This window comes from Ornithorhynchus anatinus, chromosome 4 (assembly GCF_004115215.2).
Source record: "Ornithorhynchus anatinus isolate Pmale09 chromosome 4, mOrnAna1.pri.v4, whole genome shotgun sequence".
Lineage (NCBI taxonomy): Eukaryota > Metazoa > Chordata > Mammalia > Monotremata > Ornithorhynchidae > Ornithorhynchus > Ornithorhynchus anatinus.
In genome coordinates, this window is record NC_041731.1 from 104,003,127 (window position 1) to 104,025,229 (window position 22,103).

At 47.0% G+C, this 22,103-nt stretch overlaps 1 long non-coding RNA gene across 1 annotated transcript in view; it reads right to left on the bottom strand.

The window, feature by feature from the left end:
• Positions 1-2,621: 2,621 nt before the first annotated feature.
• LOC114811305 overlaps positions 2,622-22,103 on the bottom strand; it is a 31,153-nt gene continuing 11,671 nt past the window's right edge. Inside the window, exons 2-3 of the long non-coding RNA XR_003758982.1 lie at positions 13,918-13,992; positions 2,622-3,386 (exon numbers count right to left, since the gene is read on the bottom strand). This is a non-coding gene — a long non-coding RNA (uncharacterized LOC114811305). The remainder of the gene's footprint in view (positions 3,387-13,917; positions 13,993-22,103) is intronic.

Below are 22,103 nucleotides of genomic sequence, written 5' to 3' on the forward strand. Positions count from 1 at the left end.
CTGACTGCTTTCAAAGCCGATGGTGAGAAGTTTCTGTTGACGTGGAGATGGATGCGGCACCACTGGAGGTTCTTAAGGAGCGGAGAAACGTGGCCTGAACATTTTTGTAGGGAAATGATCCCGAGCAGCTGAGCCAAGTGTGGACTGCACTGGGGAGAGATAAGAGGCAGGGAGGCCAGCCAGGAGGCCGATACAGGAATCAAGGCAGGGTAGGGTAAGTGCTCCGATTAACATGGGAGCAGTTTTGAATGGAGAGGAAATGGTGGGTTTTTGCGACGTTGTGAAGGTTTGAACCGACAGGATTCAGTGACGTTGAATACGTGGGTTGAATGAGAGAGATGAGTCGAAGGATAACGCCAAGGTTAGGGGTCTGTGAGACTGAGAAGAATGGTTGGTGCCGTCTACAGTGATGGGAAATCAAGGGGAGGACAGGGTTGGTGAGACGATGGGCGTTCTTTGTTTGAACATGTTACGTTTGAGATGTAGGCGGGACACCCAAGTAGAGCTGTCTTGAAGGCAGGAGGAAAAGCAGGACTGCAGCGAGGGAGAGAGATCAGGGCTGGAGATATAGATTTGGGAATCATCTGAATAGAGGTGGTAGTTGAAAGCATGGGAGTGAATGAGTTCTCCGAAGGAGGGGGTGTAGATGGGGAATAGAAAGGGACCCAGAACTGGACTTTAAGGGACTCTCCCAGTTAGGGAGTGGGAGGCAGAGGAGAAGACTGGGAAAGAGACCGAGAAGCAGCAGCCAGAGAGATAGGAGGAGAACCGGGAGAGGACAGTGTCAGTGAAGCCAGTGTTGAATAACGGCGCGTATGTCCCCTGAAGTAGCATCGCCAGATAGAAAATAATGATGATATTTCTATAATAATTTTGAACTCGTTTCAGTTTTGGTCAAAATTGAGTAGACTGGACCCTTGGATTTCCATTGTCAGCATCAGTGGTAAGAAAAGTAGTCTTTGGTTAACCTAAAATCGGTCAATCAATGGTATTTACTGCGTACTTACTCTGTGCAGTGCACTGTGTTAAGTGCTTGGGAGAGTACAGCAACAGAATTAGCAGACACGGTCGCTGCCCATAATGAGCTTACAGTCTAGAGGGAGACAGACATTAATATGAATAAATAATTTATAATGTACAAATTAAGATATGTACAGAAGTGCTGTGAATTTGGGGTGGAGCGAATATCAAATATGCAAATTCTAGCCTCCAGATGGGCAGGCATCGGTTATTTTTCTTTAACCGTGGATTACTAGGGAGCAATTCTTTGGCATCTCTTGCTCCAAAAAAACTTCAACAGACCAGTGCTAGAGAGGCCTTTGTTGCATAATGTCCTTAAGATCACATATAGGGTTATTCACGATTTAGATGAATGTCTCATTGCGTGAAATGTCCTCCGGGCTTCGGGAATAGATAGCTAGAAATAAGTGGCTTTTATTGCAAGGGTTGGAATTAAAGGGGTTATAATACTTTGATGCTGTTTGAATATCACGACCACAATCTTCCAAAACCCCATTTGGTGGTAAAGTATTATTTCCACTGAAGCACAGAGAGGTTTAATGACTTGTAATAATAATAATGATAATGGTATTTGTTAAGCCCTTACGATGCGACAAGCACTGTACTAAGCAACGGGGCGGATATGAAATGATCAGGTTGGACCAAGTGCCTGTCCCATTCAGGACTCAGAATCTAAGAAGGAGGGAGATCTGGTATTGAATCCTCATTTCAGAGAGGAGGAAACTGAGGCACAAAAAGTTAAGTGACCTGCCTAAGTCACGCAGAACGGCAAGCGGCAGAGCCGGGATTTCAAATCCAGGTCCTCCAGCTCACAGAACCGTGCTCTTTCTGCTAGGCCCATGCTGCTTCTTGGCCAAGGTCACCCGGATAAATCAACTGTTGGACCAGAACAGAAAACCCTCAAAATCCAGATTCTAGGCTGCCTTGTGTTACGGTGGTCTCTCCAAGCGGTTTTAGTACAGTGCTCTGCGCACAATAAGCCCTCAACAAGTACAACCGAAGATGAATGTTCTGCACTTTCCGACTCACAGAAGTAGCTAAGATTTTAGTGTGAAAAACAGGGGTCTTCTGTCTTGCTCTGCTAGTATCCTCACCACAGCCCATTAGCCCCAGAAGGGACATGTCTACTTAGAATCCTTCTTCTCCTTATTCACAAACCCTGATTATTCCGGGGTTTAGTGGTTGCTTCACAGTTCCCGGTGTGTGTCCCCTCTATTTGATAGAGAAGGGCAGAATATACGGGGAGGGATGAGGACGGAAGGCACCTTCTCAATCCTTCACACCTTTCTAGTGATCCAGGGCCGCAGTAACGGAACTGATTAACCCGTTTACATTCAAACCTCCCAATCAGTGGTATTTATTGAGCACTTACTATGTGCAGAGCACCGTACTAGGCGCTTGGGAGAGTGCATTACAAGCAGAGCTGGTAGACACATTCTCTGCCCACGATAAACTTCCGGTCTAGAGGACGGGGTTCTCTCGTGAGGGGGAGAGTGGGAAATCTGGCTTCCTGCCCCCAATCCAGAGGCCGGATGGGAGCAAGAGAGAAAGCAGAGAGGAGCTGGCCTCCTGTGTCATAACATAATTCAATCTTATTCCATCATTATTTATTTCCTTGTGCAGAGCACTGTACGATAAGATACATTCCCTGCCCACACGAGCTTAGTGTAGAGGATCAGGTCTCCGAGCTTGAGGAAGGTTTTGGAGCCTACCACAGCCAGGGTAGACGTAACCCCTCATCCCCTGATTTTGGGGTCCCCCAGGAGCAGTGAGAAGAGCAGGCTACTAGCAGGAAATTTCCTCTTTGTGTTGGCAGTCCTGGTCTTCACACCCTCACCTGGCTTCCAGGTGACAGAGGAGTGAGGGTGAGCTGACAGGTGAGCCAACCTTCCCCAAAGGGAACCTGACGTTTGATCATTTCCCGGTGTAATTTGGCAAGCCGCCTTTTTGTCGAGCCCCTGAGGGAGAGGCCGTGGTTGGGGATGAGAGGGAAAGCCTGAAGTGCAGTCTGTTCATCAGGCAGACATGTTGACGTCCAGGTTTTTGGGCCTTCTGTGCCGGGCTCCAAACACATCCGTCCGCTTTGCCCCAGATGATCTCTGCTGAGGTTTGGCTGTGGGCGCTTATCAGGGTTGTCCGGTGGACATGCCAGATAGAAATGAATCTTTCATTCCCAGATTATCATAAAACAATCTTATCTGTGAAAGCTCTTCGGGCTCTACATCATGCCGTTTCAATCCAAGTTCCAGTTGTAATGATAATAATAACAGTGGTATTTGTTAAGCAGATCCGTGCTAAGCACCGGGGTAAATTCAATATACAATCAAATTGGGCACAGTCTCTATTTCCACACGGGGGTTCGTAACCTAAAAGGGAGGGAAAACAGATATTTACTCCTCATTTTATATTTGCAAATACTTGAAGTAAAGAGGCTAAGTGACTCGCCCCAAGGTCACACAGCAGGGTTATGGCAGAGCTGGGGATTAGAACTCAGATCCCTTGACTCCCCAGTCCTGCACTCTCTCCCCTAGGCTGTGTTGCTGTTCAGGCTATGTTTGATGTCCTTATATCATATCCCTCCCAGTGCTTAGCTCAGTGCTTCAGTCAATCAATCAATTGTATTTATGGAGCGCTCAGTGTTTGCAGAGAACCTGTTAGCTAAGTGCTTGGGGGAGTACAATATAACAATAGAAAAGACACATACCCTGCCACAGTGAGCATACCAGTCTAAGGAAGCAGCTTGGCCCAGTGGATAGAGCATGGACCAGTGAGTTAGAAGGAGCTGAGTTCTAATTCTAGCTGCACGACTTATCTGCTGTGAGACCTTATAATAATGTTTGGTATTTGTTAACGCTTACTATGTGCAGAGCACTGTTCTAAGGCGCTGGGGTAAACAGGGGGAATCAGGTTGTCCCACGTGGGGCTCACAATCTTAATCCCCATTTTAGCAGATGAGGTAACTGAGGCACAGAGAGGTTAAGTGACTTGCCCACAGTCACACAGCCGACAGGTGGCAGAGCTGGGATTCGAACTCATCGAGCGGGCTTGACTCCAAGCCCGTGCTGCTTTCCACTGCGCCACGCTGCTTCTCTGGGTAGGCACTTTAACTTCTCGGTGCCTCAATTATCGCATCTGTCCAGTGCTTGGCAAACAGAAAGATTTAAATGTCATTATTATTATTATTTTGTTGGCCTGAAGAATATTCCCTTATTTTGCTATTGTGTTTTAGTAAAAACATGTTCAAGCTACACATTCAATTCTGTCCTCTCTTTATTCATCAGAGGCTTATTTATAAGGTCTATAGACTGGCTTTTCCTTCCCCTCTTTTTTATTGCCTGCTTTTGAGAAATTCATCCAAAATTGCATTTAGGGAGCATCTACTGTGCGCAGAACACTATTCTAGGGGTTCAGGAAACTGATAAGTAGCACCTCCTCTAGAGACTGTGAGGACCGGAGAAGGGAAATGAAACTCTATAGATAAATTTCATTTACAGTTCTTGTAAAGAGTTTAGAGAGAGAGAGACGGTTCATTCAAAGGAAGATCTGAGGATTTAATTTATTCATTTGTAATTCCTGCTGCTCATTACCATGAATAGGCCAAGAGTCAACCATTCATATTTTATCAGTGAATATACAAATGATATTTGTTGAGTGCTTACTATATGCCAGTCACTGTACTACGCGTTGGGGTAGATCGTCAGGTTGAACACAGTTCATGTCCAACACGGGGCTCACGGTTTTAATCTCCATTTTACAGATGAGATAACTGAGGCACAGAGAAGTGATGTGATTTGCCCAAGGTCACACAGCAGACGAGTGGTAGAACTGGGATTATAACTAAGATCCTTCTGATTCTCAGGCCTGTGCTCTCTCCACTAGGCCATGTTGTACAGTGCTCTGCACATAGTAAGCGCTCAGTAAATACTATTGAATGAATGTTGCTTATCTGATTGAACTACAACATTTTCTTTGTATCTCTCAAGCTCCACTTGCTTCAGAAGATTTTTACTGTGTATCCTAGGGTCCCCATCTAGAAAATGGTTCAAATAATAGCTTTCCACTGGAGGGTGTTAGGAGGATTCGTTAATGCTGCTTAGAGATCTTCAGATGACAGGTAAAACCAGAGTGCCAAGTTTTCCTACGAGCGCATCATCGTAGTCTTAAAATATTGATCAGAAAGGGATCGGTGCAAAAATCTCTCCATCCTTGTGACAGTGGTGAGAAATCACCTTCCTGAAGTTTTGCAAAGACGCAAAGCGATTTTCATTCTCTCCTGAGCTTTTCCTGGAAGAAGGTTGTTTCCCGTTCCGATAGAGCCCATGAATCTACCTTGTATCCCCCCAGCGCTTAGAACAGTGCTTTGCACATAGCAAGCGCTTAACAAATACCATTATTATTATTATGAATCTCTGGCCTCCAACCGTGCTGAAATCTCAGCACCATTTATTTATTTTTAGAGGAAAGATGTGGCCAGGGTGTTATGTGACATTTAAAATGATTCTAGGTTGCTGAAGGGCTCTTGGTCCCAGTGGTGAAGAACACCTTCAAGCAACTTGAGGATTAAAGCAGATATGGGAGTTGTGAAAGAGGAAATCAAATTTAGCTTAGCGTCACCAGTTTTTACCTCGGCCATGTTTACTTGTAATACTAAGATGTTCCACTGATTTTGTTTACCTTAATAACTAAAATTGCAATAGGAGGCTTCTTTGAGCCCAAATGCTCAGTGCAGTTTGCAAATCATTTCATTCAATAGCATTTATTGAGCGCTTACTATGTGCAGAGCACTGTACTAAGCGCTTGGAATGTACAGGTCGGCAACAGAGGCGATCAATAATCACAACCATCCTGGCCTTGCAGATGGAGAAACTGAGGCCCAGAGAAACAAGTCCTAAGGCTGCACTTGGAACAGCAGTAGATAAAAGACGACGATACAAGCTTCCTTGCGCCAGCTCTGAGTTGCATTCTCTCTCACATATTTAATCCGTTACCAAATCCTGTCGGTCCCACCTTCACAACATTGCTAAAATCCTCCCTTCTCCATCCGAACTACCGCGCTAATACAATCACTCATCCTATCCTGTCTAGATGACTGCATCAAGCCTCCTTGCTGATCTCCCAACCTCCTGTCTCGCCCCACTCCAGTCCATACTTGGCTCCACTGCCCAGATCATCTTTCTACAAAAATGTTCAGGACATCTCACACCCGCTCCTCCAAAATCTCCAGTGGTTGCCCATCCACCTCCATATGAAACCAGAACTCCTCACCATTGGCTTTAAAGCAGTCCATCACCTTGCCCATATAACTTAGCCCACATACTTCGCTTCTTTAGTGCTAATCTTCTCACTTGGCCTCCATCTGGCCTGGAGTGCCCTCCCTCCTCAATTCCACCAGAAATCCACCAGAAAATTACTCTCCCCGCTTCAAAGCCTTATTGAAGGCCCATCTCCTCCAAGAGGCCTTCCCAGATTAAGCCCCACTTTTCCTCATTTCCCACTCCCTTCTGCGTCATCATGACTTGCTTCCTTTGTTCTTCTCTCCCCACCCCCCAGCCTCACAACACTAATGTGTATATCTGCACATCAGAGAAGCAGCGTGGCTCAGTGGAAAGAGCACGGGCTTGGAAGTCAGAGGTCATGGGTTCGAAATCCTGCTCTAGCACTTGTCAGCTGTGTGACTGTGGGCAAGTCACTAAACCTCTCTGGGCCTCAGTTACCTCATCTGTAAAATGGGGATTAAGACTGTGAGCCTCACGTAGGACAACTTGATGACCCTCTATCTCCCCCAGCGCTTAGAACAGTGCTCTGCACAGAGTAAGCGCTTAACAAATGCCAACATAAAAACATAATCTGCAATTTTATTTATTTGTATTGCTGTCTGTCCCCCTCCCTTTAGACTGTAAACTCGCTGTGGGCAGGGAATATCACTGTTTATCGTTGTACTGTACTTTCCCAAGCACTTTGTACAGTGCTCTCCACATAGTAAGTGCTTAGTAAATACAATTGAATGAGTGAATGAATTTTCTGCCGCTTGCCTGCTCTGCAACCTCAGGCAAGTCACATGACTTCTCAGTTTCCTTATCTGTAAAATGGGGATTAAATATCTGCTGGCCCGCCCCCTTAGTCTGTGAGCCCTATTTGGCAAGAGGATTGTGTCAGATCCGATTGCCTTGTACCTACTCAAGTGATTAATACATAGTAAACACTTAAATAGCACTACTGTTGTTGACAGGAAGGTCATAGGTTCCAGAATAGTGCTACATTTTCTCTGTTAACCCAGAAGACGGTGCCTTCTCAAAGTCAGTCACTCGTATTTATTGAGCGTTTACTAGAACCACAGTCTCCCTTTTTGGCTTGAGCAAGTTATCTACACCGCTGCCTTCACTTCTCCTCCAGTTCTCTGCTTGAATCCCTCCAATCTGGATTCCACCCCCTTCACTCCATGAAAACTGCCTTTCTAAGATTACCAGTGACCTTCTTCTTGCCAAATCCAATGGCTTCTATTCCATCCTCTTTGACCTCTCAGCTGCCTTCTACAAGGTGAACCACCCCCTTCTCCTTGAAACATTATCCATTCTTAGCTTTGCTGACACTGTCCTCTCCTGGTTCTCTACATATCTCTCTGGCCACTCATTCTCAATCTCTTTCCCAGCCTCCTCCCTTGCCCTCTCACCCCTAAATGGTGAAGTCCCTCAAGATTCAGTTTTGGATCCCCTTCTAGTCTTCATCTACACCCACTCCCTTGGAGAAATCATTTGCTCCCATGGCTTCAACTATCACCTCTATTCATTCCATCGCATTTATTGAGCGCTTACTCTATGTGGATGATCTTTAAGTCTACATCTCTAGCTCTGACCTCACTCCTTCTCTGCCGTCTAGCATTTCCTCCTGCCTTTGGGATGTCTCGATTTGGATGTCCCGCTGACACCTCCGACTTAACATGTCCCAGACAGAACACCTCATATTTCCACCCAAATCTTATCCTTCCTCTGATTTTCCCATCACCGTTGACAACGCCACCACTTTTTCTGTCACAAGACTGTAATCTTGGCATTACCCTTGACTCAGCTCTCTCAATCAGCCCACATATTCAATCCATCACCACATCCCGTTGGTTCAAACTTCACAACATCACTAAAATCAATTTTTCCTTTCCATCCAAGTTGCTAGTACGCTGATCCCAACACTTATTATAGCCTGCCGTGACTATGCCGTCAGCCTCTTCCCTGTCTCCTGTCTCTCTCCACTCCAATTCATACTTCACCCTGCAGCCCAGATCGTTTTTCTAAAAAAAAGTTTAGTCCATGATTCCCACTCCACAGGAACCTCCACGGATGCCCATCCACCACTGCATCAAACAGAAACTCCTCACCATCGGCTTTACAGCACTCAATCAGATCTCCCCGTCCTATCTTATCTTATATCCGCTCTCTCCAGTTCCTCTCCTCCAATTCTCTCTTTGGTCCCCTCCAATTTGGTTTCCGTCCCCTTCGCTCCACAGAAACCACCCTCTCAAAGGCTACAGATGATCTCTTTCTTGCTAAATCCAGCAGCCTCTACTCCTTCCTAACCTCCTTGACCTCTCATTGCTTTGCACAGTGTGGCCCACCCCCTTCTCCTGGAAACATTATCCAACCTTGGCTTCACTGACAATGTCCTCCTCTCCCGGTTCTCCTCCTGCCTCTCTGGCTGTTTGTTCTCAATCTCTTTCATGGGCTCCTCTGCCTCCCATCCCCTAACTGTGGGATCCTCTGAAGGTTCAGTTCTGGGGCCACTCTAGTCTCCACTTACACCCACCCCCTTGGAGAACTCATTCGCTCCCATGGCTTCAATTATCACCTCTATGCGGATGCTTCTCAAATCCACATCTCCGGCCTTGATCTCTCTCCTTCTCTGCAGCCTCACATTTCCTTCTGCCTTCAAGACACCTCTATGTGGATGTCCTGGTGTCACCTCAAACTTAACAAGTCCAAAACAGAACTCCTCATCTTCTCACGCAAACCCCTTGTCGAAGAAAACTTCACGGATTCTGTGTTGTGCTTAAATGGGTATGTCAGAGGCAAGTTTATTTTAACGAGCTCTAGTAGGGAGCAGTGGTTGACAAGGCAGTTTCCTTTGCCAGACAAATCCAGCTCAACCTCAAGCAGTACAGTATACACAGCATTCTAATATCTTTGCACATATTAGAAGAGCACGATACATACCTTAAGACAAACGGCAGTAAATTTCTACCTGGGTAAATTGCTAGACCCTGCCTGGTTCTCTCCATTATATAGATCAGATGGGTAAATACCACTGATAAACAACTGAGGGGTCGTGATTTTGCTGAGGGAAGACAGCTCCATCCCATCTCAAGACCCTGACATACCAAGTTTCCTCGATATGGCAGACATCTGGACAAGAGGAAACAAAGGAGGAGAGGATTTATGTTGTTCCTGTTTTGAGTAAATGGCAACTTGGCCAGGCAAAATAGAGTCCAGGCCTAAAGGCCCATCACGTCCCACCCTTCGGTAGTCTACCATTTCCAGGGACGTTAGTCACTGGAGTTACTCTTGTTCATTTAAACGAGATGATTAGGAGACAATCAAGCAGGCCTAGAGACAAAACGGCTCAGTGGCTATGGTTGGATGAGAAGGGGCTAATGCAAGTCCTAGACCACTGTGCTTCTACACCTGTCCTCCCCTTGACTTCTAGACTGTGAGCCCGTGGTGGGCAGGGGTTGCCTCTATCTGTACTTTCCCAAGCGCTTAGTACAGTGCTCTGCACACAGTAAACGCTCAATAAATTCATTTGAATGAATGACTTTCCCCTCTACAGTGAGGGGAAAGTCATTCAATAAATTCGTTTGAATGGATGACTTTCCCCTCACTGCAGACAGCACCACCATCCTTTATGTCTCACAAGCCCATAACCCTGGCATTTTTCTCGGTTCATCTCTCGCGTTCAGTCCACATATTCAGCGTGGCGCAGTGGAAAGAGCGCGGGCTTTGGAGTCAGGGTTCATGAGTTCGAATCCCAGCTCTGCCACTTGTCAGCTGTGTGACTGTGGGCAAGTCACTTCACTTCTCTGTGCCTCAGTTCCCTCATCTGTAAAATGGGGATTAAGACTGTGAGCCCCACGTGGGACAACCTGATTCCCCTATGTCTACCCCAGCGCTTGGAACAGTGCTCGGCACATAGTAAGCGCTTAACAAATACCAACATTATTATTATTATTATTATATTCAATCCGTCACTAAATCCTGTCGATTCAGCCTTCACAACAGTGCTAAAATCTCCTCTCCATCCAAACTGCTAACCCACTGATCCCAAAACTTAACCTATCCTGCCTTTTATTACTACCAGCTGACCTCCCTGCCTTCTGTCTCCCCACTCCAGTCCAGGATAAGGTTGGTATTTGTTAAGCGCTTACTATGTGCCGAGCACTGTTCTAAGCGCTGGGGGAGATACAGGGGGTTGTCCCACGTGAGGCTCGCAGTTAATCCCCATTTTACAGATGAGGTAACTGAGGCACAGAGAAGTTAAGTGACTTGCCCACAGTCACACAGCTGACAGGTGGCAGAGCCGGGAGTCGAACCCATGACCTCTGACTCCGAAGCCCAGGCTCTTTCCACTGAGCCACGCTGCTTCCCCAGTCCATACTTCACTCTGCTGCCTGGATCGTTTTTCTACAAAAATGTTTGGCTATCGTTTCTCCACTCCTCAAAAGCCTCCAGCGGTTGCCCATCTACCTCTACATCAAACAAGAAACTCCTTACCACTGGCTTTAAAGGATTCAAACACTTTGCCCCCTCCTACTTCACCTCACTATTCTGTCCCTACAACCCAGCCCGTACACTTTCTTCCCCTAATGCCAACCTACTCACTGTACCTTGATCTCGTCGATCTCCCTGTCAACCTCTTGCCCACATCCTGCCTCTGGCCTGGAACACCCTCCCTCTTTATATCTGATAGAAAATTACTCTATCCACCCCGAAAGCCTTATTGAAGGCGCATCTCCTCCAAGGGGCCTTCCCTGACTAATCCCTTATTTTCTTCTTTTTTAAAATCGTATTTGTTAAGCATTTACTATGTGCCAAGCACTGTACTAAATGCTGGGGTAGATACCTGCTAATCACATCCAACGTGACGCTCACAGTCTTAATCTCCATTTTACAGACGAGGTAACCGAGGTAGAGAGAAGCGAAGTGATTTGCCCAAGGTCCCATAGCAGACAAATGGCAGAGTTGGGATTAGAATAATAATAATAATGTTAGTATTGGTTAAGCGCTTACTATGTGCAGAGCACTGTTCTAAGCACTAGGGGAGATACAGCATAATCAGGTTGTCCCACGTGAGGCTCACAGTCTTCATCCCCATTTTACAGAGGAGGTAACTGAGGCCCAGAGAAGTGAAGGGTCTTGCCCACGGTCAACTGACAAGTGGCAGAGCTGGGATTCGAACCCATGACCTCTGACTCCCAGGCCCGGGCTCTTTTCCCCGAGCCACGCTGAATCCAAGTCCTTCTGACCCCCAGGTCTGTGCTTTATCCATTAGGCCAAGCTACTTCTCCCGCTCCCTTCTGCTTCACGCTCACAGTTGGATGTGCTCTCTTTATTCCTCCCTTCTTCAGCCCGGTATTTCCACAGACGGCTCTTATGATTGACTGATTGGACTGTAAGCCCGTCACTGGGCAGGGATTGCCTCTATCTGTTGCCGAATTGTCCATTCCAAGCGCTTAGGACAGTGCTCTGCACATCGTAAGCGCTCAATAAATGCTATTGAATGAATGAATGTTATGTAAGCTGTCTTCCCCTCCAGATAATAATAATAATAATAATAATGTTGGTATTTGTTAAGCGCTTACTATGTGCAGAGCACTGTTCTAAGCGCTGGGGTAAACACAGGGGAATCAGGTTGTCCCACGTGGGGTTCACAGTCTTAATCCCCATTTTACAGATGAGGGAACTGAGGCACAGAGAAGTGAAGTGACTCGCCCACAGTCACACAGCTGACAAGGGGCAGAGCTGGGATTCGAACTCATGAGCCCTGACTCCAAAGCCCATGCTCTTCCCACTGTGCCACGCTGCTTCTCGATTGTAAACTGCTTTTGAACCGGGAACACGTCTACCAGCTCTGTTATTCTGCACTCTCCCAAGTGTTCTGCGTACAGTAAGCAGCTCAATAAATATGATTTATTGTTGCTTTTCTACTACAACTTAGCTTGTGCACTTTGCTCCTCTGATTTCAACGTAGTCACCGTACCTCAATCTCATCTATCTCACCACTGACCCCTCACCCACGTCTTGCCGTATATCTTTACCACCCCATTCATTTTGTTTATTTTGTTTAATGAGATGTACATCACCCTGATTCTATTTAGTTGCCATTGTTTTTACGAGACGTTCTTCCCCTCCACTCTATTTATCGCCATCGTTCTCGTCTGCCCGTCTCCCCCGATTAGACCGTGAGCCCGTCAAACGGCAGGGACCGTCTCTATCTGTTGCCGACTTGTTCATTCCAAGCGCTTAGTACAGTGCTCTGCACATAGTAAGCGCTCAGTGAATACTATTGAATGAATGAGTGGCCTGGAACTCCCTCCCGCTTCAGTCCCCTCTAGATTGTGAGCTCGTTGTGGGCAGGGGTCGTCACTGTTTACTGTTGTACTTTCCAAAGCGCTTAGTACAGTGATCTACACCCAGTAGGCACTTAATAAATACGACTGGATGAATGCCGACAGACCCTCACTCTTCCCACCTTTAAAAGTCTTATAAAAATACACCTACTCCAGAGGCCTTCTCCAACTAAGCCCTCATTTTTCCAACTCCATTTTCCTTCTGCTTTACTTAAGCACTTAGTTCTTCACCTTTAAACACTCGATATTCACTCCACCCTCAGCCCCGCGGCACTTGTGAACATAGTTGTAATTTTCTTTTAATGTTTATCTCCCCCTCCAGACTGTAAGCGCCTTGTGGGCAGGGAATTCAACAACCAACTCTGTTGAACTGTGCTTTTCCAAGTGCCCAGCACAGTTCCGTACAGCCAGTAAACACCTTCCGAACACAATTGACTGGTGAACAGAAATGTATTAACTAATCCAATGAAATGCTTTAGGTCATCAATCCGGTTTCATTCATTCAATAGTATTTATTGCGCGCTTACTATGTGCAGAGCACTGGATTCAGCGCTTGGAATGGACAATTCGGCAACAGATAGAGACAATCCCTGCCCAGTGACGGGCTTACAGTCTAAGCAACCGGTGGCCATTAAAAGGACTCAATCTTCCTCCTCAAAGAAGATCTCAGGTACCATAGCCCGAGGGCGGGGATGAGGGTCCAGAAGTGATGAAGGAATGTTGCCAAAGATGACAGATTGTGGCTTTCTGGACACTTATTTTCCTTCCTGCATTCCACGTGATCGGTGTTTGGTCCAGACTCTGTATCAGCTGGGATTCCCAACGTGACTAGCAAGTAAACCTGGTCTTCGAGGGAATAAAACGTTCCAGCCTCACTGAAATAAGCACAGGTTTTTGGCAAGGAAATCTAAAACCTCGGTTAAAGAAAACAACAAAAAACTCACTTTCCATCAGCGTTGCCCACTGGGTCACTAGGGGGAAGCACTGAACTCGGCATTTTGCTAAATTCATCGGCACAGTCCATTTAAAGATCATTTCCTGGCCCTGGAGAAATGAAGATTATTTTGTAGGTATTTAACCCCAGCGAAACTGACTGCCTGATCTGAAATAACTCCAGAGAGCCTTGAGGATGTTCCCCGGAGCCGGAGGTTCGTTTTTCGTCTCCGTCCTTTCGACTTTGTCCTTTTTGGTCTTCTTTGGGATGATGCATTCGAGACACATCTGAATCTTGCCCAGCTAGGTTTTGAAGTTATTGACAACCATGTTCTGATCCATCATTAACTCACCTTGACAGCGTGTTTTCTTTGCTAGACTTCCTAATGACAACCGACTTTAGCCTGGAGAATTTCTCTTCCCTGGGCCTGGAAATAATAATAATAATAATATTGCTATTTGTTAAGCCCTTAGTATGTGCCAAACAAAGGTGAAGGGTTCTAATCCCAGCTCCACCACTTCTCTGCTGTGGGAGCTTGGGCAAGTCACTTCTCTGGGCCTCAGTTACCTCATCTGTAACGGGAGGATCGAGACTGTGAGCCCCACATGGGACAGGGCTGTGTCCAACCCGACACGTAATAATATATTACGGTACTTGTCAGGCGCTTACACACGAAGGTTTTCTGAGGCGGCGTGGCCTAGTAGAAAGAGGATGGGCCTGGGGGTCAGGGTGCTAATCCTGGATCTGCCTTCTGTCTTTGCTCTGCCGTCCGTCTTTCCCGATGAGACTGTGAGCCCGTCTCTGGGCAGGAATTGTCTCTATCTGTTGCCGAATTGTACATTCCAAGCGCTTAGTCCAGTGCTCTGCACCTAGTAAGCGCTCAATAAATACTATTGAATGAATGAATGGATCTGCCACTTACTTGCTGCGTGACCTTAGGCAAGTCACTTCTCTTCTCTGTGCCTCAGTTCCCTCATCTACAGAATAGTTCCCTCCTTCTTGGACTTTTAGCCCCACATGGGACCCGATTATCTCGCATCTACCCCGGTGCTTAGTGCAGTGCTTGGCACAAAGAGTTTAACAAGAGAAGCTGCTTGGCTTAGTGGAAAGAGCCCGGGCTTGGGAGGCAGAGGTCATGGGTTCTAACACCGGCTCTGCCGCTTGTCTGTTGTGTGATCTTGGGCAAGTCACTTAACTTCTCTGTGCCTCAGTTACCTCATCTGTAAAATGGGGATGAAGACTGTGAGCCCTACATGGGACAACCTGATTACCTTCTATCTACAACAGTGCTTGGCACATAGTAAGCACTTAACAAATATCAACATTATTATTTAACAGATGCCCCAATTATTATTATCATCTTGCTTATGTAGGAAAAGAGGGAAAACATTTGACTAAAGCTAAAGATAGTTCAATTATGGGGCAAAACCATCAACTCGCAATCAGATCGAGCATGCAGTAGATAAAGTTACACCTAGATTCAGTCAGAAGGGCATAAAAACAAATCCTTTAGACACACACCCATCTCTTTCAGGCTCCTCACCTACCGCTGAGCTAGTACCTAGGTTCATAAAATATTTACAGTCGCGTATCCTCATCTGGGGGTCTTAGCTGGGTCTCTTCAACTTTCCGCTGCTCTCTCCACGTGGCTTCCCCTCAGCTACTTTAAATGGATGTCCTTGGCATTCTGCCTTCATGATAAAAGCCCTACATTCCTAGGTCTTTTCCATCCTCTGCTTCGCTTAATAATGATATCTGTTAAGCGCTTACTATTGGTTCATTCATTCAATAGTATTTATTGAGCGCTTACTACGTGTAGAGCACCGTACTAAGTGCTTGGAATGTACAATCCGGCCTCTTTCGTGCCAAGCACCGGGGTAGATACGAGGCGATGAGGTTGTCCCACGTGGGACCCACAGTCTTACTCCCCATTTTACAGAGGAGGTAACTGAGGCACAGAGAAGTGAAGTGATTTGCCCAAAGTCACACAGCTGATAAGTGGTGGAGCCGGGATCAGAACCCACAACCTCTGACTCCCGAGCCCATGTTCTTGCCGCTAAGCCGTGCTGCTTCACCCTGTGACCCAATTCTTGAGCTAGTAGTTCGTAAGCCTCCAGTGATGTCGCTTCATTTTAAATGCCGACATGTGGATGGGCAGGGATCCTGTCTGGTGGTAGTAATAGAATTTATTTAGCACTTAAGTACCACGTACTGTCCCAAGAGCTGGGAGAGAATACACAGGTAGGAATTAGACATGGTCTCTATCCCTCAGGGGTTCACTCTATTGGGATTTTTCCTTCCCAAGTGCTTAGTACAGTGTTCCGCACTCTGTAAGCACTCGGCAAATATCACCGATTGATTGAGAGAGATGAGTCAGGGATAGAGCTAAAGTTACGGGCTTGTGAGACGGGGAGGATGGGTCGTGTCATCCGTAGTGACGGGAAAATCGGGCGGAGGATGGAGTTCGGGTGGGAAGATGAAGAGTTCGGTTTCGGACGTGTTCAGTTTGAGGTGTCGGCGGGACATCCGAATAGAGAGGTCCCGAAGGAGAAAGGAGAAAGATCGAGGCTGGAGAGGTAGTCACTTCACTTCTCCGGGCCTCAGTTACCTCATCTGTAAAATGGCGATTACGACTGTGAGCCTCACGTGGGACAACCTGCTTACCTTGTATCTCCCCCAGCGCTTAGAACAGTGCTCTGCATATAGTAAGCGCTTAACAAATACCAACATTATTATTATTATTAGATACGGGAATCGTCCGTGTAGAGATGGTAGTTGAAGCCGCGGAGCAAGTGAGTTTTCTCCAAGGGCCTTAGTGGAGACGGAGAATATAAGTGGACCCAGACCGAGCCTCGAAGGACTCCCACAGTTGGGGAGTGGGAGGTAGAAGAGGAGCCGGGCGAAAGAGACTGAGGTGGAGTAGTCAGAGAAAAGTCCTTCAATAGTAGGGCGTGTGAATGCAGAATACATATCGAGCCTTATGCTACATATAAACTAATTATGCCAGCTGCTAAACTTCCATTAATTTCTCATTTCCCCGCAGGGAATGTGTCTGTCATATTGTTGTATCGTACTCTCCCAAGAGCTTATTACGGTGTTCTGCGTACGGTAAGCGCTCAGTAAATGCGACTGGTTGATTCTATGTGGTCTCATTAACATTTCCACACCCCCTAAGCATTTAAATATTCCCAACCTCCAGAAATGCTTGCGTACGTGACTTAAGCACTGATTCACATTTTCCTTCTTCCTCCTATCTGTATCTTAGTGACTTCCTCTCCCACTAGATTGTAAATCCCTTGAGGGCGGGGATCATGTTTTGTAATTCTATAATAATAATTATAGCACTTCCTCCATGCCAGACAGTGGGGTAGATATAAGATTAACAGAGTGGACCCATTCCCTATCCAAAATGAGGCTCACAGGCTATTTTAGTCCCATTTTACAGATGAGGAAATTGAGACCCGCGGAACACTGCACTGAGTCCTTGGGAGAGTACGATATAACAGAGTTGGTCGACACATTCCCTGCCCACAGGGAGCTTACAGTCTAGAGAGGAAGACAGACATCAAAATAAATTACGGATATATGCGTCAGTGCTGTAGAGCTGACGAAGGGATGGCAGCGTGGCCTAATGGAAAGAGCACGGGCCTGGGAGCCAGAAGGTCACGGGTTCCAATCCCGGCTCCGTCACGCGTCTGCTGAGTGACCTTGGGTAAGTCGCTTGACTTCTCCGGGCCTCAGTTTCAGTAAAATGGGGATTGAGACTGTGAGCCCCACATGGGACAGGACTGTGTCCAACTAGATTTGCTTCTATCCACTCAGAGCTTAGTACAGTGCCTGGCACATAGTAAGCACTTAAAAATACCATTATAATATTATTATATTATAGTATCAAGTCCTTAAAGGGTACAGATCCAAGCGCAAGGGTGACACAGTAGGGGAGACGAGGGCTGAGTTGGGGAAGACTTCTTGGAGGAGATGGGAGTTTAATAAGACTTTAAGAGTGGGAAGAGCGACGGTCGGTCAGATAGGGACGGAGTTCCGGGACAGAGGCAGGATGTGGGAGGGTGGTCGGCGGTGAGATCTAGTAAGTGGGTTGGCATTAGAGGAGCCAAGGGAGCAGGCTGAGTTGGAGTAGGAAATCAACGACCTAAGATAAGAGGAGACTAGACGACCGAGTGCTTTAAAACCAATGATAAGGACTTTCTGTTTGATTCAGCCTTGACTGGGTAACCACTGGAAGTCCTTGAGAAGTGGGGAACTATGGACTGGATTTTTTTTTTTTTTAGAAAAATGATCCAGGCAGCCCAGTGGAATATGAAGTTTAACACCGTCTACATTTTATTCAGAAGTATTAGAAGCAGCGTGGCTCGGTGGAAAGAGCCCGGGCTCGGGAGTCAGAGGGCGTGGGTTCTAATCCCGGCTCCGCCGCGTGTCGGCTGTGTGACTTTGGGCAAGTCACTTCACTCCTCTGGGCCTCAGTTACCTCACCTGTCAAATGGGGATTAAAACTGTGAGCCCCGCGTGGGACAACCTGATCACCTGGTATCCCCCCCCAGCGCTTAGAACAGAGCTTTGCACAGAGTAAGCACTTATCAAATACCATCATTATTATTTACTGCGTGCTTACTCTGTGCAGAGCACTATACTAAGTGCTCGGGAGAGTAATAATAATAATATTGTTTGGTATTTGTTAAGCGCTTACTATGCGCAGAGCACTGTTCTAAGCGCTGGAGTAGATACAGGGTAATCAGGTTGTCCCACGTGAGGCTCACAGTTAATCCCCATTTTACAGATGAGGGAACTGAGGCACTTGCCCACAGTCACCCAGCTGACAAGTGGCAGAGCCGGGATTCAAACCCATGACCCATGATTCCCAAGCCCGGGCTCTTTCCACTGAGCCACGCTGCTTCTCTACAGAAAGACAGTTTACTGGACTAACAAACTAAGCCCCCCTTTTCCTCTGCTCCCCCTCCCCATCGCCCTAACACGCTCCCTTTGTTCTACTCCCCCTTCCCGCCCCACAGCACTCGTGTCTATATGTACATATTTATAATTCTATTTACTTATATCCATGATGTCTTTATATCTATAATTCTATTTCTTGATATTGATGCTATTGTCGCCTGTCTACTTGTTTTGTTGTCTGTCTCTGCCCTCCTAGACCGTGAGCCCATTGTGGGCAGGGATTGCCTCTATCTGTTGCTGAACTGTACTTTCCGAACGCTTAGTACAGTGCTCTGCACACAGTAAGCGCTCAATAAATACAATTAAATGAATGAAAGAGCAGGGACTGGGAGTCAGAGGACCTGGGTTCCATCCCAGCTCCACCACTTACGAGCCCTGTGACCTTGGGCAAGTTACTTCACTTCTCCGTAAGTCAGCTTCTTCGTCTGTAAAATGGGATAAAATGTCCGTTCAATCCGTCGTACGTATTGCGATTTCCTGCGTGCTTACTGTCTGCTCGTCCTTCCTCTTAGACTCCGAGCTGCACGTCAGACAAGGCCCACGTCTAATCTGCTTGTATTGTATCAACCCCGACGCTTAGTGCAGTATTCATTCATTCAGTCGTATTTATTGAGCACTTACTGCGTGCAGAGCACCGTACTAAGCGTTTGGAAAGTAAATTCGGCAACAGATAGAGATTATCCCTACCCAACAACGGGCTCACAGTGTAGAAGGGGGGAGACGGACAACAAAACAAGTAGGCAGGCATCAATGACATCAATATAAATAGAATTACAAATGTACACACATCATTAATAAAATAAATAGAAAAATATGTACATATATACAGAAGTGCTGTGGGGCGTGGAGTGGGGTAGAGCAGAGGGAGGGAGGCGGGGCGATGGGCTGGGGAGGAGGAGGAGAGGAATGGGGGGCTCGGTCTGGGAAGGCCTCCTGGAGGAGGTGAACTTTCAGTAGGGCTTTGAAGCGGGAAGGTGTGATTGTTTGGCAGATGTGAGGAGGCAGGGCGTTCCAGGCCAGTGGTTGGACGTGGGCCAGGGGTCAACGGCGGGACAGGCGAGAACGAGGCACAGTGAGGAGCTTAGCCACAGGGGAGCGGTACTTGGTCCGTAGCATAGTAAGCAGTGTGGCTTAGTGAAAAGAGCCCGGGCCTGGGAGTCAGAGGACCTGGATTCTAATCCTGGTTCTGTCACTTGGCAGCTGTTCATTCATTCAGTAGTATTTATGGAGCGCTTACTATGTGCAGAGCACTGTACTAAGCGCTTGGAATGACCAAGTCCGCAACAGATAAGATACAGTCCCTGCCGTTTGATGGGCTTACGGTCTAATTGGGGGGGGGGGGAAGGACAGACGAGAACAATGGCAATAGAGTCGAGGGGAAGAACATCTCATAAAAACAATGGCAACTAAATGGAATCGAAGCGATGTACATTTCATTAACAAAATAAATGGGGTAATAAATATATACAGTCGAGCGGACGAGTACGGTGCCGCGGGGATGGGAAGGGAGAGGGGGAGGAGCAGAGGGAGATGGGGAGAAAGAGGGTTAAGCTGCGGAGAGGTGAAGGGGGGGCGGTGGAGGGAGTAGAGGGAGAAGGAGAGCTCAGTCTGGGAAGGCCTCTCGGAGGAGGTGAGTTTTAAGTAGGGTTTTGAAGAGGGGAAGAGAATCAGTTTGGCGGAGGTGAGGAGGGAGGGCGTTCCGGGACCGCGGGAGGGTGACTGTGGGCAAGCCACTTAACTTCTCTGAGCCTCAGTTCCCTCATCTGTCAAATGGGGATGAAGACCGTGAGCCCCACGTGGGACGACCTGATTCCCCTGTGTCTACCGCAGCGCTTAGAACCGTGCTCGGCACATAGTAAGCGCTTAACAAATACCAACATTATTATTATTATTAAAGTCTTCAGCTCTCCCTACGTGCAAAGCAATACTGCAGCAGGGTTTTAAAGAATAGAGACCGAGTCACTGCTTGAGCAGCGTGGCTTAGTGGATAGAGCCCAGGCCTGGGAGTCAAAGGACCTGGGTTCTAATCCCGGCTCCGCCTCATGTCTGCTGTGAGGGCTTGGGCAAGTCGCTTCACTTCTGTGTGCCTCAGTTACCTTATCTGTCAAATGGAGATAAGGGTGGGAGCCCCATGTGGGATAAGGGACTGTGTCTAACCTGATTAACTTATGTTCACTCCAGAACAGTGCTTGCCATATAATAACTGCCTAACAGGAACCATAATAAGAATAGCTGCAACGTTGCTCTCCAGCCTGCTAAACCAAGAGCCCCTTGAATGCCTCCCCCTCATCCCAAGTGTTCAGCGTATTGTTCTGCAAAGAGTAGGCACATAGTAAACACTTGTGAATGATTGGAAAACAGCTGCCCTGGTGGAAAAATAGCAGGGCCAGATGGGAGCCTCAGGAGGGGCAGTGATTGAGTCCCATCTGATTGCATTGTATTTTCCCCAGTGCTTGGTACATAGTGAGGACTTAACAAATGCTGCAATTATTATTGTTAGTCTAGCTCTACAAAGCTTAAACCAAGTTTAAGTTGGGGAAGCAGCGTGGCTCAGTGGAAGGCGACTGGGCTTGGGAGTCAGAGGTCATGGGTTCGACTCCCGGCTCTGCCACTTGTCAGCTGGGTGACGGTGGGCAAGTCACTTCACTTCTCTCTGCCTCAGTTACCTCATCTGTAAAACGGGGATTAACTGAGAGCCTCACGTGGGACAACCTGATGACCCTGTATCTACCCCAGCGCTTAGAACAGTGCTGTGCACATAGTAAGCGCTTAACAGACACCAACATTATTATTATCATCAAGTACTTTCCAAATAAAAACAGTTGGAAAGACCTCTTAATAAATAATGTTAGAAGCCATCAGGTAAAGCCTTTAGCATCCTTACTGAAATATGTTTCCTCCTTCGCCATTCTTCAGATTTTTTTTAAAAAAAGGTAGTTAGGCACTTACTATGTGCCAGGCACTATACTAAATGCTGTTGTAGAAACAAGCAAATCAGGTTGGACACAGTCCACGTCCCACGTGGGGCTCACAATCTTAATCCCCATTGTGCAGATGAGGGAACTGAAGCACAGAGCAGTTAAGGGACTTGCCCAAGGGCACACAGCAGACCAACAGGGAACTCGGATTCCAGTGAATTATATCTTGCTCCAATATGTCACCCCTCCTCATTTTTACCCCACTTCAGTTTCTCTCTCAGACTTCAAATTTCCCACTTTCTTGGATCCCGGGGAAATCATCATCTGTGGACAGAATCCCGGTGCTTGAGGGGATGGAGGTTTCCTATCATTTCTTTCAGCTTAAATTGACTCTTGTGGCTTCTCTTCAAGGAATCACCACCTTATGGGGTAAACCCCTGAGGTGAAAGTGGGCCGACTGGCATGGGGACTGTGTCTGATAAATCAATCACATTTATTGAGCTCTTGCTCAATAAGGCACTGTACTAACCTCTCGGGAAAGTCCAGTAAAACAGAAATGGTAGACACGCTCCATATCCACAACGAACTTAGAGTCTAGTGTCCAATCTGATTGTATCAATGCGGCTTTTTCGCACCTGCCTTCAAACACGCC